At 40.2% G+C, this 16,726-nt stretch overlaps 1 long non-coding RNA gene across 1 annotated transcript; it reads right to left on the bottom strand.

Annotated features, from left to right (window-relative positions):
• Positions 1–10,582: 10,582 nt before the first annotated feature.
• LOC131703283 (uncharacterized) lies at positions 10,583–13,124 on the bottom strand. Its single transcript, XR_009309757.1, has 2 exons — positions 13,081–13,124; positions 10,583–12,808 (listed from the first exon to the last, which is right to left on the bottom strand). It is a non-coding gene; the product is annotated as an uncharacterized LOC131703283 (long non-coding RNA).
• Between the last annotated feature and the right edge of the window lie 3,602 nt (positions 13,125–16,726).

The raw sequence follows: 16,726 nt of genomic DNA, 5'->3' as shown, positions 1-16,726 counted from the left end.
GAAGCCTTTCATCCCATCAGCGCTCGTCCGGTTCAGAGGAAGCTGCTCAGCCAATCAGCGCTCGTCCGGTTCAGAGGAAGCTGCTTAGCCCATTAGTGCTCATCTGGTTCAGAGGAAGCTGCTCAGCCATTAGTGCTCATCTGGTTCAGAGGAAGCCTTTCAGCCCATCAGCGCTCGTCCGGTTCAGAGGAAGCTGCTGAGCCCATCAATGCTCGTCCGTTTCAGAGGAAACTGCTCAGCCCATCAGTGCTCGTCCGGTTTCAGAGGAAGCCTTTCAGCCCATCAGTGCTCGTCCGGTTCAGAGGAAGCTGCTCAGCCCATCAGTGCTCGTCCAGTTCAGAGGAAGCCTTTCAGCCCATCAGCGCTCGTCCGGTTCAGAGGAAGCCTTTCAGCCCATCAGTGCTCGTCCGGTTCAGAGGAAGCCTTTCAGCCCATCAGTGCTCGTCCGGTTCAGAGGAAGCCTTTCAGCCCATCAGTGCTCGTCCGGTTCAGAGGAAGCCTTTCAGCCCATCATCGCTCGTTCGGTTCAGAGGAAGCTGCTCAGCCAATCAGCGCTCGTCCGGTTCAGAGGAAGCTGCTGAGCCCATCAATGCTCGTCCGTTTCAGAGGAAACTGCTCAGCCCATCAGTGCTCGTCCGGTTTCAGAGGAAGCCTTTCAGCCCATCAGTGCTCATCTGGTTCAGAGGAAGCTGCTCAGCCCATCAGTGCTCGTTTGGTTCAGAGGAAGCCTTTTAGCCCATCAGCGCTCGTCCGGTTCAGAGGAAGCTGCTCAGCCCATCAGTGTTCTTCTGGTTCAGAGGAAACCTTTCAGCCCATCAGTTCTCATCTGGTTCAGAGGAAGCCTTTCAGCCCATCAGTGCTTGTCCGGTTCAGAGGAAGCCTTTCAGCCCATCAGCGCTCGTCCGGTTCAGAGGAAGCTGCTCAGCCCATCAGTGTTCATCTGGTTCAGAGGAAGCCTTTCAGCCCATCAGTTCTCGTCCGGTTCAGAGGAAGCTGCTCAGCCCATCAGCACTCGTCCGGTTCCCAGTAACTGATTGATCTCAAAACTTTGTCAAGTTGGGTCATAAAGGATCCAAATGATTCTGCCTCAGCAACATGACTATGTAGCTCATTCCATCCCCTCACCACTCTGTGTGAAGAAGTGTCTCCTTCAACAACATGACTAGGTAGCTCATTCCATCCCCTCACCTTTCTCTCATTATGCTCAAGTGAACCTTACTGGCCAGATCCCTGTGACTCCAGCAGAGGCCTGCAGGGCTGGCCTCCAGGGCCCAGTGGCTCACATCTGCTGTAGTGCTCCTGGGTGTAAAGAGGGGACTGAAGGACACCCGCTGGCCTTCAGTTCTGCTCAACTTTTGTGGAGATAGAATGAATAGATTGAATAGATTGAAGAGAAAACCAGGGGTAAAATAGCTGCTTATTGTAAAATGAATAACACATTTTTCAAACTCTTTTTTCCCCTTAGACTATACTTTTCTGGACATGTGAAAAGCACCCAGACCCAAGTGAATGGGCAACTTTAGAAGACTCTTTAAATCTGCTGCTGGACGAGCTGATTCGTGGCTTGGAACAGCGTTCTATACCCCATTACTTTTTGCCTGGCGAGAATCTATTTGAAGATACTGGACATTTAAATGTTCTTTTGGAAGAAGTGAAGCAGCTAAGGAAAGACCCAGTCTCATACCTGAAGATAGAAACCATTTTAAACAACAGAGTAGGTGAAAAGCTCACATCATTGATACCAGATGTGTGGTCCGAGGCTAGATTTACAACAGAGGAAATGCAGCTATGGGTGTCAGAGGATTCTTTGGTAGAATACTTCACTCAAAATCCAATCTGAACTGTAAATCTAATGCTGTATAATAGACAGTAGAAATTATTTAGCTGCCAACCTGTATAAAATATGTTTTATACTATTTTATACAAGGCTCAGTAACTTGTTCTTCCTGTTTTTGATTTGCTTCCACTTACATTTTGTTGTCAATTAATAAGTGATTATTGAGTTCAATGCTTTTGACACAACAAACTGTGTTCTGCAACTTTTATACTAGCTTTTCACATTGCTTCATAACTGTATTATTGTTTAATTAGCCACTGATTATAGCAGTTAGTGTTTATTACTGTCCTGAACTATACAGTATACAGTACAGTAGCACAATCAAGTGAATACTTAGCACACATTCTAGTAACAAAATACATCATGCTGCTGCACTGCACACATTACTGTGCAATGTAGTACAATGTAAGTAAATAATAAAAGGATTAGTTTAAATTGAAACTAAGGGATTTTAGTGCATTTTCTTTTTAATGTAGCCTACTTAGTACACAATTAACACAAATAGATCATTGCGATACTATACAGTATCTTATATAAACTGCACACACTTTACAGAAATAAATCCTTTTTTATTTCCATAGAAAATGTTACAGTGTACGTGTAGCTGCAAATAAAACACACAGTCTACCTGCTAAACGTGTTTTCTGTGTGTATGAGTCAGGCTTTCTTTACAAGAGCAATTAAAGACTTCACATTCAGAATTTGTATTATCAGTCCACATCTTGCATTTCAAATCACTGGAGTCCATCAGTATTTCTGAAAGCTTCTCTCCCTTCTCCACCCGATCGATCGATCGCAGTTAGTTTAAACTCTGTAGAGTGAGTTCATAAACCCTCTTTTAATCCTGTTCTTAATTTTAGTGATTTAGCAGCTACCCTGTTAGCTGTCTGTTCTTCTGTTTATTTTCATCCTGTCTGGTGTCAGTGTAACAGTCTGTTTTTTTCAGTGCGTCTCTTTGGATCAAGCAATTCACAGTGACCTACAGTCACGTCATCATCACACTCAATTGGATATTATTGAGGGGCATGCGTTGTGTCGGGATATCCGAATGTGCTGCATATCACTGTCTGTATTAGCGAGGAACTGCTGGATAGGAGCAGGCATAGGCTTTTTGTCACAGGTCTGAGGAACACAACTGGAATCAGTCTTGTTGTTGCCATGCTTTGTTCATTTTTCAAACACAATCTGGGTACGCTGCAAACAACTAAACAAACATTGAATACAATCAACTCAGCTTTTTCAGCCTCTTCTTTCCTAGTCCTCTGTTAGCCACCATTTGAGTTGAATGTTATTGAAATACTTGAAATGTATTTGCTTACGATTGTAAGTTGCCCTGGATAAGGACGTCTGCTAAGAAATAAATAATAATAATAATAATAATGTGGAACCCATTGCGCTTGTAAAAGCAGCATTTCAGGATAATTCACTGTCTAGACACTGAACATTTTTTTTTCATTTTATTTTTTGTATTATTTGTACCAGTACCATGTACCAAGTGCAGAGCAGTTCAGCAAGCAGGTCATGTTAAGAAATGTTTCTGTATTTTTAAATTTAAAAAATGTAAACATGCAAACACAGAATGTTCGGAAAACATTTCTAAAATAATTCTGAGCATAAATAATGCAGGAACAATTCAATAATTGACAATTTAATGTTTATCTAGGTTGATTAGTTCACTTATTGAATTGACGTGTTACAAAGATCGATGTTTTACTATGAACACACATTCAAGCGCAGACACAAGGAATGTTTAATCAATATATTAGTATTTTTATTTCGTACATAAAATAATAAACAGAAATCAGAAAAGTCAGAAAGTAAATGTCTTGGTCTCTAAGCACAAAACACAATTCAAAAACTCTTACAATGGAAAAAACACAAAAGAGAAAATCCCCCACAGAGATCTACAAACACACCTTTAGACCAGCAATGTCCCCACACTGTATCACCTCTCCTACTCCTCCACTGACTTCTTCTTCTTCTTCTTCTTCTTCTTCTTCTTCTTCTGATTGGAGGAAGTTGGCGCATGCCATCTAATAACAGATGATGAGCGTCCTCTAACACCCTTCTGTAATATCTTTGTCTAGATGCATCCCCATTTTCCAGTAGTCGGTATGCATTGTAATGTATGTTTTTCTTTCCCTTTTTGTTTTCCTTTCCCCTCCTTCAATATATTGGGTATTGATAAATTATCTACCTCTAATGCCTTCAGCTGATTTATTAATACATCTCTTTGTTGTCTGAATTTATTTCATTCTAATATATAATGTTGTACAGTTTCTAAAACTTTGACATTCTCCACATAATCCATCTACATGTTTCACTGTTCTAAACAGATGCTGCCTCAATGCTGTTTGTCCAATTCTCAATCTGTTCATTATGGATTCTTCCACCCTATTCAATTCCCCTCTAAATGTTTCACTTCCTAACTTGATCTTTGGCTGTATATCGTAATAAAACCTTCCCTTATGATTGTGTTCCCATTGATTTTGCCATAATTCCATATTTTTTTGTTTAGTTATTGCATTGATTTGTGCCTGGCACAGAAGGAGTACCATATCCACTTGCTTTCTCAATAACTCATTTTTTTGCCATCAAATCCACCTGTTCATTACCTAGCACCCCAGAATGGCTTGGTACCCATGCTAATATAATATCGAAAGTTTCTGATTGCACATTCATTTAGTACTATTACAATATAATTTATAATATCTTTCCTGACTCCACTCCCTGTCTCAATAGCATTCAGTGAACTCAAGGAATCAGTAAACAGGACTACTCAATCTGGATTTATTTCCATCACTTTATGTATCGCACCAAACAATACCAGTGATTCAGCAGTAAATATAAATGGGTGATCAGATAATCTTTCCCTTCTACAAAACTCCATCGCAGGGAAAAACAGGCAAATGAATATGTGAAAGGAAAGAAGGGAGCATTACGTGTATATACAGATGGATCAAAGGATCCAAGGTCAGGAAAAGTGGCTATGGCAATATGCTCCCTTCTTTCCTTTCACATATTCATTTGCCTGTTTTTTAATCACTTCTTTCCCACTGCACTTATCTATCATTTCTGTAAGTTGTTTGCACATTTTTGGTTTTACAAAAGTCCACCTGGGTCTTGGGACATGATCAGAGTTTTCTACATGCTCTAATTCAATAATCTTTCAATCTTCTATCCACTTCCCTACATGAAACAAAAAAGTACCTCACCTTTTTTCCCATTGAATCAGTTAATACTACCAATACCAATTTTCATTTACACAATGGATGCTCCACTCAGTGACTGGATGTTCCATACTCAATGCCTTACATTTACACCAATATTTAATATTTAATAATAATACCTTCCTGAGGCAGAACTGTAAATAGAGATTCCGTTACTTTAGAATTCCTAATTGGAATACTAAGAAACAATCCAAGATGTGTTCTTCGGAACACCAGCAGTCAGTCAGAATTGGGGGGGCTGTGTAAATACTCTTTCACATGTTTTTTGTCTGCAGTTTCACAAAAAAAGCTGCCTTCCCCTAATTTTTAGAGTTAAGAACTTTGTTGCTGCACGTAGTTTGGTTTTTGTGGTTAGCTGTTTTTATATTCACACACAGGAAGAGACATTTTGCACACGTAGCTTAACATGCATATGAAATGTTTGACGTGTGTGTCAACCAAACTGCCCATCTCAAATGAAAGTAAATATAAACATGTGGTATTGGTCAGGTGTAGCTTCATGTATATGTACTCTAAATGTGAGAGAGCAAGAAACAGATCTGAGACTAAAATTACTCAACATCAGGAACAGGCTAATCGCTGAATAAGAACTCTTGTTCCACATTGGTCTAGTTTTGTTTCAGTTTCACCTTTGGTTTAAAACAACAACACTGAGACAATAACTAATTTGCTGAATAACTCTCCATGCCCCAGCCTCTTCCACTACAGTATACAACTTTAATATTTACCAGATTTTGGAATTTCTCATTCATTCAATTCCAATGACATAACCTAAGCAGATGTGTAGTTTGAAATAAGGGGATCAATGTAAAACATGCCACGCTATCGTGGATCCTGAGCTTTCCTTTGATTTCCATCTTAATTCTGATATCAGAACAGCATTCTATCATCTGAGAAATGTTGCCAAATTGAAGTCTGTGCTGGATATGAGGGATGCAGAGATGTCGATACATTGATTACCTTACATTGGTTACCAGCGAGTTACCGAATTGACTTGCCATAATAATGTATAAGGTCATTCTGTATGAGGACAATCTCCAAGAACTACTAACTCTCTACATCCATATTTATTCTTGTTGCCAAATTGAAGTCTGTGCTGGATACGCGGGATGTATGGCAAGCCGAATGATCATTTAGAGATATCTCAAATTGCATTTTAAGATATGTCGAAATATTTAGAAATATCTATAAAACATTACGAGATATCTCAAATTTGAATTACAGATATATTTAATTGTGCAGTTTTTAGTATAGCTCAAATTAATTTTAATATATCTGTAAATCAATCCGAGATATCTAAAATGAAATAAAGATATCTCAAACTGATTTACAGATATTTTTAAATAATATGGAAACCATATGGATTTTGCTAGCATGGTACGCCGAACTGTCATTTAGAGATATCTTAAAATGAGGGTTTTAAAGATGTCTCTAAATCATTTGAAGGTATCTCTAAATCACTTCCTGTTTATTTGGTGATATCTTCAAATGGACCAGAAGTCCATTTAAAACAGTATTTTCACAGGAAGTCATTTAGAGATATCTTGGAATGGCTTCCTGTTCATTTCAAGATATCTTCAAATGATTTAGAGATATCTCTAAATGAAGAGGACTTTATTTTGAGATATCTGTAAATGATTTAGATATATCTCTAATGAACAGGGAGTCATTTGGATATTTTTTTATTTGAATTTTATATATCTCTAATTGATTTACAGATATCTTAAAACTAATTTTAGATATCTTAAAAACTGCACAATTGAAGAGATCTGTAATTCAATTTGAGATATCTAAGTATTTTTTACAGACATCTCAAAATGCAGTTTGAGATATCTTTAAATGATAATTTGGCTTGCCCTATGCTTGTATCATTCATTGTTAAGCCTTGGCTGGCAGTATCATTGGCCATGGTGACACTACTGTGTCCTAGGTATCATAATTAATGAATTAAGAAAATAATTAAAATTAAATTAAAAAAATGACACCTGGACTCAGCTGATTAATATAAATTTACCTCTCATTCTGCGGGTTTCGAATACATATATTTCAGTAACAACAAAAAAAAAGCATATCATTATTATATTGTATTCATTGGGTTAAGCATACACAGCATATTTTGCCTCATATATTTTGAAATTGTTTTTTATCACGCAACGCTGTCTGGTAATCGATGAGAAGTTGGAAATACTTGTAGAAAATAGATAAAAGCAATACCTACTATATGTGTGCCTAGAAGTTCAGTAAACAAATAAAATGTGAATTTGTCCAATAATTCTTGTTTAAGAAAATTTATATTTTAGTGGCGTTCCAAGACCTTCAACATATAGTGTACATATTTTTTTAGAAAGATCAATACAGACCTAGTAGCTGCTTTGGAAGTGACACTGAGATAAGAACATTTGCTGAATAACTCTCCATGACGACTGACCCTCTCCAAACACTGTTTAAAACTTTACATATATAAAGAGGGAACCTTCAGTAGAAACTTTCTGATTCACTACCAGACATACTGCAAGGACATCTGAGTAAACCACTCTATGATTCAGGGTTTAAAACCTAGATAATCTTCATGTTTAAAACAACACCACTGTGTTATATATTAGGAGCTCCATTAGAAGCTATGTTGAACACTGTGGCTGGTCACTTCACCACTTAAAGGGACACGTTAACAAGGGTTTTATAATGGAACAAAAAGAACTTGTGCCATTTAACTGGAACAGAACAATGAGTACACACCCCACACAGGGTGCATGTTTATCAAAGAAAAAGCCCATGTGTTTGTGGCAGTGTGTCCCGCCCCTTTGTTTATTATTTATTTATATTATGATATATATATATATATATATATATATATATATATATATATATATATATATATATATATATATATATAATGATAGATACATACCCCTAGAGGGACATTATTAGCTTAGCTGGGGAAGGCTGGGCAACACTGTGAGTATTAGTGAGGGAATAGCAAAGCATACCTGAAAACCCAAGCCACACCGGATAGTGGAGGCTGCAGGACGCTGCATGAAACTGCACCTTTTATTTGTAGTTTGTTATTGTGTTTTATTTTCCTTTTTCCTTTCGCCTTCTGTTTTAGAATATTATTTTGGCAGCTGCGAGTGCAACCGAACTCTGTGCACATATATGCAATGTTGGTAGTCACTGTGTGTCCTAGTTACCATTGTCGGTACTTGGGCCACGGCTTAAGAGCGCCCTCTACGGGAATTAATAAAAATGTGCACCCCTGTGATGTTTCAAATAAAACCTTCTGTCCAGTGAATTCCCCACACCCTCCCACATGGACTAATATAACAAAAATAATAATAATTAACATCACAGCAAATTCTCATAACAAAGCATTTTAAAAAAATATCGTACAAAATATTACAAGAGGATGAAGTTCATTTTGAAAAATGTAAGTGATTTATGTTTAAAAGCTGAAGCAGCAATAGAAGATAGTTGCTACACAACTCTTGTAAAACATTAATGATTAACAGAAACACTTTGAATAACCCAACAAATCAACCCAGTTATAAAATATTTTATTTTACTTAAATAGTAAAGAGTGTCTGTTTTCTAATACACAACTTAATATCAATGTTACATAAAAAAACAGATTTCAAGTTTTGTAGGCACCTTTCATATTCACACAAACGTCTGTGCTGTGATGAATGCTTTCTTTATACTAGTCAGCACAGTAATGAAATGGGATTTAGCTGGTTCATTTCCAGATGTAATAAAGCAAGACACCTTCCTGACATACAAACCTGGCTTTCTGATCACAGCAGGAAGGTGGAATAGAAATCCTGTACAATTATTTGGGCAATTAAAAAAACACCTTGTTAATACTGTAAAACTATTTCAACTGCATCTCGCTAGTTAAATGATTTGACAGAAGCCACTCTTAAGTAGGATGCAAAACAATAAACAGGTGGAACAAAGGAGTAAGGCAGGAACTAATGAAAGCGCTATTGCGCATGCCCGTAGCTGTAGTGCATGCACAAATGACTCGGGGTGCATTCTGTGATGTTACACCTGTTTTAATTTTTCCTCTCAGTCTAGACCCCCTGGAATACACGGGCCCAGGACAACATTCCCTGTTTCTACCACCCCCCCACCCTTGTGGGTGGCACTGCTCCTATATTCAGTAAAGAATTAAACATTCAAAAGAAATATGAACTGTAGTGAATATGCATGCTATTGCAGATCATTTTTATTAAACTAAACTAGCAGTGAAGGATTTAACAAAGATTGTTTATAATGCTATACACAATCTTACTAACTCTACACTGCACTGTTTAAAAAAGCTGTCCACACTATGCCTTTAAACCGGCTTAGAAGTTCTAAATACGGTTAGCGTCCGCACTACACAGCGCTTAATACCGTACTCGAGACCACCTCGGGGGGTAGACTCGAATCCGCTTCTAATCAGGTAGTGCGGTTTGTCAGAAGTGTAGCCGCTGTCATAACAAACTACTTTTTATGTGTATCCTCCAATATCCCCAAATGCCCTTTGATATGCTTGGCAAAATACTGAGAACAGGTGTCTAACGGACTTGCTATCAGTGTACACGCCATACTGGGTATTTTATACCGAAAATAAAATCTGTCAGGGCATCTCTGTTAAACTAGTCACAAAAGCACAATGATAACATAGGTGACTGCAAGAGTGAAATGAGAGTTAAAAATAGGACTGGAGATGAAGAATAAAACTTATTTCAGCTCTGTTATAAATAAAACTAAAACAGAATCAGGCTCAGTCAAGCTAAGAAGGTAAAAACAAACACTGATTTGAAATTAACTTAATTAGTTTAATTATGAAAGAGAATCTGATCAAAATTAGTTTACTGGGATGTAATATGATCAAAAATAAAACCAGAAAACTTCAAGCTCTTTTGGTAATTTGACCTTTTTTTGTGTAATTTATTGTTTGAGTGTGAACCAGATCTGTACGTGCAATTTACAGAAAAGGCTAACCACAGAAACCTGGAGGAAGCAAAATACTGCCGTGAGACTATACAAAATATGTGACCTATTGCACGTGAAGCACAGTTCAAGCAGGATGCTGCTACTTGTGGTTAATGGTGCTAGTGTCAGTGTAGCAGCAAGTACAGCAAGCAGTCTGAGCTATTTCCTGTTGAAACATAAAAGAAAACATCCACACACTTTGACAATGATGAGTGGTGTGCATTAATACCTCCAATAACCTAATACGAAGGCTTCAATCTGAGACATGGGCTGGTGAAAGATGCATTTCAATTAGAGTCCCTGAAATTCCACTTTAGTCAGATAGCATCTTCTAGCATGCCAGATATGTAATGACCACTTCAATTCCACAGTCTATATTACCCACACTAACCTCTGAGAATACTTTTCAAACCATATTAGTAGTAACCAGAAGACAAAACACACACACACACACACACACACACACACACACACACACACACACACACACACACACACACACACACACACACACACACACACACATTAATAATCAACATTTCAAATACGAAGCTCTTTAATTCTTGTGACAGGACAGCATCACAGACAATGGTGTTTAGACCATTCAGAAAGGAGAATCCACAGAATGACATTTATTGATTTGCAGGAGAGAAACATACCCATATAGATATGCATATATGAAAACTTTTGGCCCATGGCCTTGTCCACAGGGCCTCGTTAGCCGCCCTTATGCTGGCAGAATATGTGATACTTAAAAAAACAATACTTTAACTAACTAATGCTGACAGGCAGGACAAGTGGCTTCGGGCCACCTTCCCCCAAAAGAGGACAAGGCCACCTCAGCCTCCACCTCCTCACAGAATAAAACCGCCTGGCGCTCAGGTAAGGAAACCCCCCTACTCCAGAAACAGGTAGGAAGAAAACTTAGGGAATCCATGGCCAAGGGTAGCCCTTCCTCTAGGCTTCCAAAGAATAATACATGTAAAAAAACTTAAGGCTAAAATGTAATTACCCACATAACGTTTTTTTGTGCGGTTAAAATGTCATTGTCATATGCTCCTGATGTCCGTCTCCCCATAGCTTTGATTAGATGTGGAGGAATATTCTGTGAAGCAACAGAAGTAGCGGTGCTGATTCTAAAGGAATGTCCAGAGTAATTATCGGGCAAAAATCCAGCATGGAGAAGAGACAGACAAAGGGATCTGATAAACCAAATCCAAGAGGCGATAGTTCCTTCCGGGGTGCAGGTTTGTCTGGGTGGCAGTCGAGCAGCATTGATAAATAGCTGAATAGAGCAGAAAAGGGACAAATATAATTTGTTTTAAATACATAAACATATACTCCCTTTCTCAACATTTTTGAATGTTTAAAAAATAATGTATACATGACCTGAGATTGAAGATCGTGGATGCAGAGGATCGAAAGACTGATTCCAGGAGTCAATGTCGCCGCATAGAAAAGGAACCTGCAGAAGGCTGAGTAGAACATTGCTTCTAGAAGGACGTCCTTGAAAGGGGAGAAGCACTAGTGCGCTGAGTGTTGATGAGGGACAGGATTTCCTTAATGATGGGTCCAGTCAAGAGTCCAGAGCCCTAACCACCAGTCCAGTCAAGAGTCCAGAGCCCTAACCACCACTCCAAAGGTTACATTTTGCCCCGAACTATAATACCACAATTGTCTGCGTACATTGTGATATTATACTTCTGGGCAAAATGTAACCTGATTATATTCGACAAAAAAAAAAAAATACGTTTCCCAGTTTGCACAGCGATAGCTCTTAAGTTACACGATTAATCAGTTTACAGCAATAAAATGCAATAAAATCTGCTGTTAAAAACCATCTTCCAATCTGCTGTTAAACCATCTTCCAATCTGCTGTTAAACCATCTTCCAATCTGCTGTTAAACCACCTTCCAATCTGCTGTTAAACCACCTTCCAATCTGCTGTTAAACCACCTTCCAATCTGCTGTTAAATCACTCGGTGCAGAGGTTGATTGCCATTGATTGATTCACAATTGTAAAGGTGAGGGAATGACAGTTTTTCATGTTTTGAAATCAACACAAGAATTCATAGGCTTGTTTGGTTTGATTTACATTTAAATAGCATCTTTCATGTGCAAGCATCCTGGGGTGTGTGGCAAAGTGCCCCCCCTGTGTGTGTTATATGTTACGTGTTGTGTGTAAATGTTGGTGTATAGGCATTGGTACACGGGATATAAGCGGTCTGTGTTTCACGTGTGTGTAAATTGTATATTTGTATTTAGGCACGGGGATGGCACATCACATCACGTGCAAGTAAAAAGTAATATGTGAGCACGGGGAATTGCACTTTAATTAATTCACGTGCAGTTGTACCGAGATTCCAATTGAATGATTGACTAGCAATCGAATCTCGGTACAACTGCATAAAAGCTGCATGTTTTCACTCACTGGGGGTTGGTGTTCGGTGAGTGGAGAACGGGTTAGGAGACGGAGGGTATTGTAAAAGTAATAATAGTAAAAGAAGCTCACCGTGTTTGTCTGTGTAGTTCGTTTTGTTTGTCTGTTTATTTTGGCTCAAGTGCCTTGTCCTGTGTTTTGTTGCAAGCCGTTTATTTTCTGTATTAAATGCTGAGCGCAATCACGCGCTCAGCTTAACCAAAATCCAAATCTCTGTCTGTTTGTTGTGTTCCTGTTTCTGGTCTGACGCCACCCACTCCGGTGTCTTTGTGACAGGGTGCTTTACAGAAATTACAGCAGGCCAAAAGAGCTTGCAGCTGCTCACTAGTGAAAATCAAAGAAATAGGTGTTAAGCATTCTGAATAAAATATGTGAGCTCCAAAGGGAGAGAGCTTGAGAACTTAAAGTGTCACAGAATGACAATTTAGCGTTTCCAGCCCAGTCTCTAATTTTGTATTGTTTGTATTTTTAAATAACGTTTTTTTATTATTATTATATTATTGGTTTATCACATATTTAACTTTTGTTTTTGTTGTGAGAACACTTTATTACTTTGTTATGACGCACGTTTATTTTTTGTAAGTTAAGTTACTCACCTCGTTTTTTTGTTTGTATTACACAGAGCACTGTGACTGAGGAGAAGCAGGAGTGTGACATCATCAACCCGCGCCTTTATATAGACATTTCCTGTTAGATTTTGGGAAATGTAGTTTTTGGGCTAGTGCTAGTGCCAATTAGATATTGGGTGTCTGATTGGTTTTGAGCAGGAATAGGAGTGGCCAACTGGGTTTATAAGCAGCACAGCATGAATAGAACGGGAGACGCACCAGGATACAGAAGGAGACACACCAGGAGACAGATGTCAGGATACAGAAGATGAGAACTGGGGAGGAGAATTCTGGTGCACCTTGGGATTGCTGATTTGAAGTACTGGAGAGCTGGAACTGGAACTGGAACTGGGATTATGGTTTGAGGCTGCATTGGATTGTGTCTGCTACCTAGATTACTGGGTGTATTAAGCAAATCGTAGGGTGATGGAAATTGCGGTGTGATTTTATAATTGTCAGCAACTTTAGTTGTTACAGAGGACCCTGGTGTACCCTTTCTTCCTATTTGTATTGATTCTGATTGGAGGTGCTTCTATTTGTTGTGGGATTTTAGATATGTCTTGGTTTTATTTGACCTCCTTTATATTGTCATTGTTTCACTCTACCTAGCAAGGTGCGATTGAGAACTAAGCGCTGTTGGAACAGATTATTGCTGCTGTGTCTTCTTTCCTTCTCTTTTCTCCAGGAGAGGGCACATGTTAATGGGGGATTGTCCTGGTTGTGGTACGGAAGACAGGGATTTTGTGGAGCTGGGAAGATGCTGTTTACCTGCCCCTGAAGACTCGAGTGGAGATTGAGCAAATTGAAGCGATAGCTCTTTAGTTATTACTGGAGGGCTTTATTAATTTTATTTTGTTACTTTGCTCCCTAGTCACTGTAGTGGGGGGTTTTATTTTGTTACTTTACACCCTAGCTATTGATGTGGGTGTTATGTTTTGGGTTTTTATTTTGTGATTTTTACTTATTGGTTTATTGTGTTTTAATAAACCATTTTATACCGTGTAATTTGTGTCTGCCTCTTGTTGTGGTTAGCGTTTTGTGGTGGTTCCCAACTAGTTACATTTACAAATGAACCTGTGTTCACTTGTTTAAAATCCAGGTCCTGGTGCCTGACCATCACCAGGTGGCGCAGTTGGCTACTAGTAAACCAAAAGTTTACTATAAATAACATATTAGATTAAGCAGTCTCGTGCTTTGACGACTGGTGACCAGACAGAGCTAACATGCCTGGAGGGGAAATACAAAATGAGGTGGTAAAGATGGCGGCAGCATTTTTTATAGGGGCACCATGGGTCCCGAAGTTTAGGGGTACTGGTTCAGATATTTGTTTTGAGGACTGGAAAAGGCAGATTCAGGCTATGTTGCGGGCTCAGACATGGTCCATTGAGCAACAGTGTGATTTTGTGTTAAGTGCATTAGAGGGTGAAGCTAGACGAGAAGTGGTAATTCTTGAGGTCCTTGACCGGGCAAGCCCTGATCGGATTTTCCGCCACCTGGGGGAGCTATTTTGAGAAGATTTCTATTGCCCTGTTACGTTCAATGTTTTTTGATTGCAGACAGCGACCGGGAGAGGCGGTGTGAGCCTTCATATTACGTTTGCGGGAATTGGGTCAGCGGTTACAACGTCGGGACCCAGAGGGCCTTGAGGGGTGGCAAGCATCAGTTTGTTCTACAACAGCAAGGCGGCGAGGGCTACCTGAGATGGAGGAGGTTGACTGGAAGCAGGAATTACAAAAGGAGCTCCTCCAGGAGATACGAGGCCAGATAGCAGACTTGGGTAAGACCTTGGGTGAGGAGCTGCGACAGGGGTTTAAGGCCCAGAGAGTAACACCTGTAGAGTACATGCCTCCACTGCAAAGTCGAGAGGGGTGGGGGCCGTCAGACCCAGTGCCAGAGAGGAGCACTATGAGTTCGACTGGAGAACCAATGAGAGGGGTGCAGAGGCCATCTATGGTACCCCAGAGACCCACTTTACAGTGGGATAGGCAGGGCCGGCCCATTTGCTGTAAGTGTGGTGAGAGCGGACATATTAGTCGGCATTGTGTAGCCAGGAATGGTTTAAGACCGGCTTTAAACTAGAATCTCCAGTCACAGTGGGCCTCGTGACTGGAAATCCTCTTGATGGTCCCGTACAGATAGAACCATCCATTGTGGTGGGTGCATGCCCAATAGTGCAAGTACTACTTGATGGACAGCTTGTAGATTGTCTATTGGACTCCGGCTCGCAAGTAACTCTCATGTCAGAGGGTTGCTATGGTCAGTTATTTCCAGAGCAACGGGTGGGTGCAAGGGGAGATCTTGAATGGCTTACGTTGAGGGCTGCAAATGGTCTGGAGATCCCCTATGTAGGCTATGCCTTGGTAGATGTACAAGTAGGGGAGATTAAGTTGTTAAAGAAAGGGATTGTGATAGCAAAAGATGGAAAGGAAGGATCACCTGATTTGCCCATTCTGGGGATGAATATAATTGGTTCTTGTTGGGACGTTTTGTTTTCTAACCCCCAGGTACAGGCTAACTTCCTGTCAACTCAATCCGAAGGGGCTTGTCGTAAGGTATGGGAGGCTGCTTTCGAGGATTGCTGTCGGATTCAGGCTTCGTCCTCAATTTCAGTGGTACAGGGGTCGTTGCGGCCAGCTTATAGACATCCAGTGAAAGTGCCTGCCCAAAGTGAGGTAGTGCTGTGGGCACAGGTGCCAGCAGGACTAAAGGAAGGCCAAAGTGCTTTGGTTGAACCACTTGGTGCTCTGGATGCGTGTCACAAAGACGGCCAGAGTGGGTGGCGTCAGACCGGAAGCAGGAAGGAATACAGAGACAGTGGTTGTGATGAGCTGAGTGCAATGGCTGCACTCAGCGTTTATTAACAAATAAAAAGGTTTTAAACGGTACACAAAACAGGACACGGCACTACACGCCAAAATAAAAAGACAAACAAAACGGACTATACAGTAAACGGACAGACACACAAACAAACACGGTGAGTTTTAAATAAACAAGTATCGTGCTGGTCCTACCAGCACGTAATAGCAATTGATATTTAAATGTATTTCTCCTTCTCTCTCACCCGTTCTCCACTCACCGAACACCTAACCACGACTGAGTGAAAATGTGCATCTATATATACTGTTGTGCTGGGATTCAATTACTAATTAATCATTCACTTGAATCCCAGCACGTGAATTAATTCTGTGCAACCCCGTGCTCACATATTACATTTAACCAGCACGTGAAGTGATTTGTGCTCTCCTCGTGCCTAAATACAAATCTACACTTTAAATATACGTGAAACACAGACCCGTTTATATCCTGTGTACCAATCTATACACCAACATTAACATACGCACGTATACATACAACACAGATCACACAAATGCACACAGGGGCGGGGCACTTTGCCACATATACCCCCCCTTGTGCGCAGCACACATGGCCTCAACGGCCACCTCCCCCCTTAAAAACCCAGCAGTCCAGAACAAAGTCTCGGGCTGGGAAGGGAGGCTTCAGTGGGCCCTTGGCTGGCAATGCTGTCAGCACCCCTGCCGGTAGTGGCACGGCTGACAGCCTGTTGGTCCCATCCTGCAGCGAAAAAGCTGTGGGGGCAGGTGGTCCCCCGACCTCCCCCTTCTTCGTAGCCGGC

Source organism: Acipenser ruthenus, chromosome 32 (assembly GCF_902713425.1).
Source record: "Acipenser ruthenus chromosome 32, fAciRut3.2 maternal haplotype, whole genome shotgun sequence".
NCBI classification, from domain to species: domain Eukaryota; kingdom Metazoa; phylum Chordata; class Actinopteri; order Acipenseriformes; family Acipenseridae; genus Acipenser; species Acipenser ruthenus.
The sequence above is the reverse complement of the archived record's forward strand: the minus strand, read 5'-3'. Positions and strand labels throughout refer to the sequence as shown.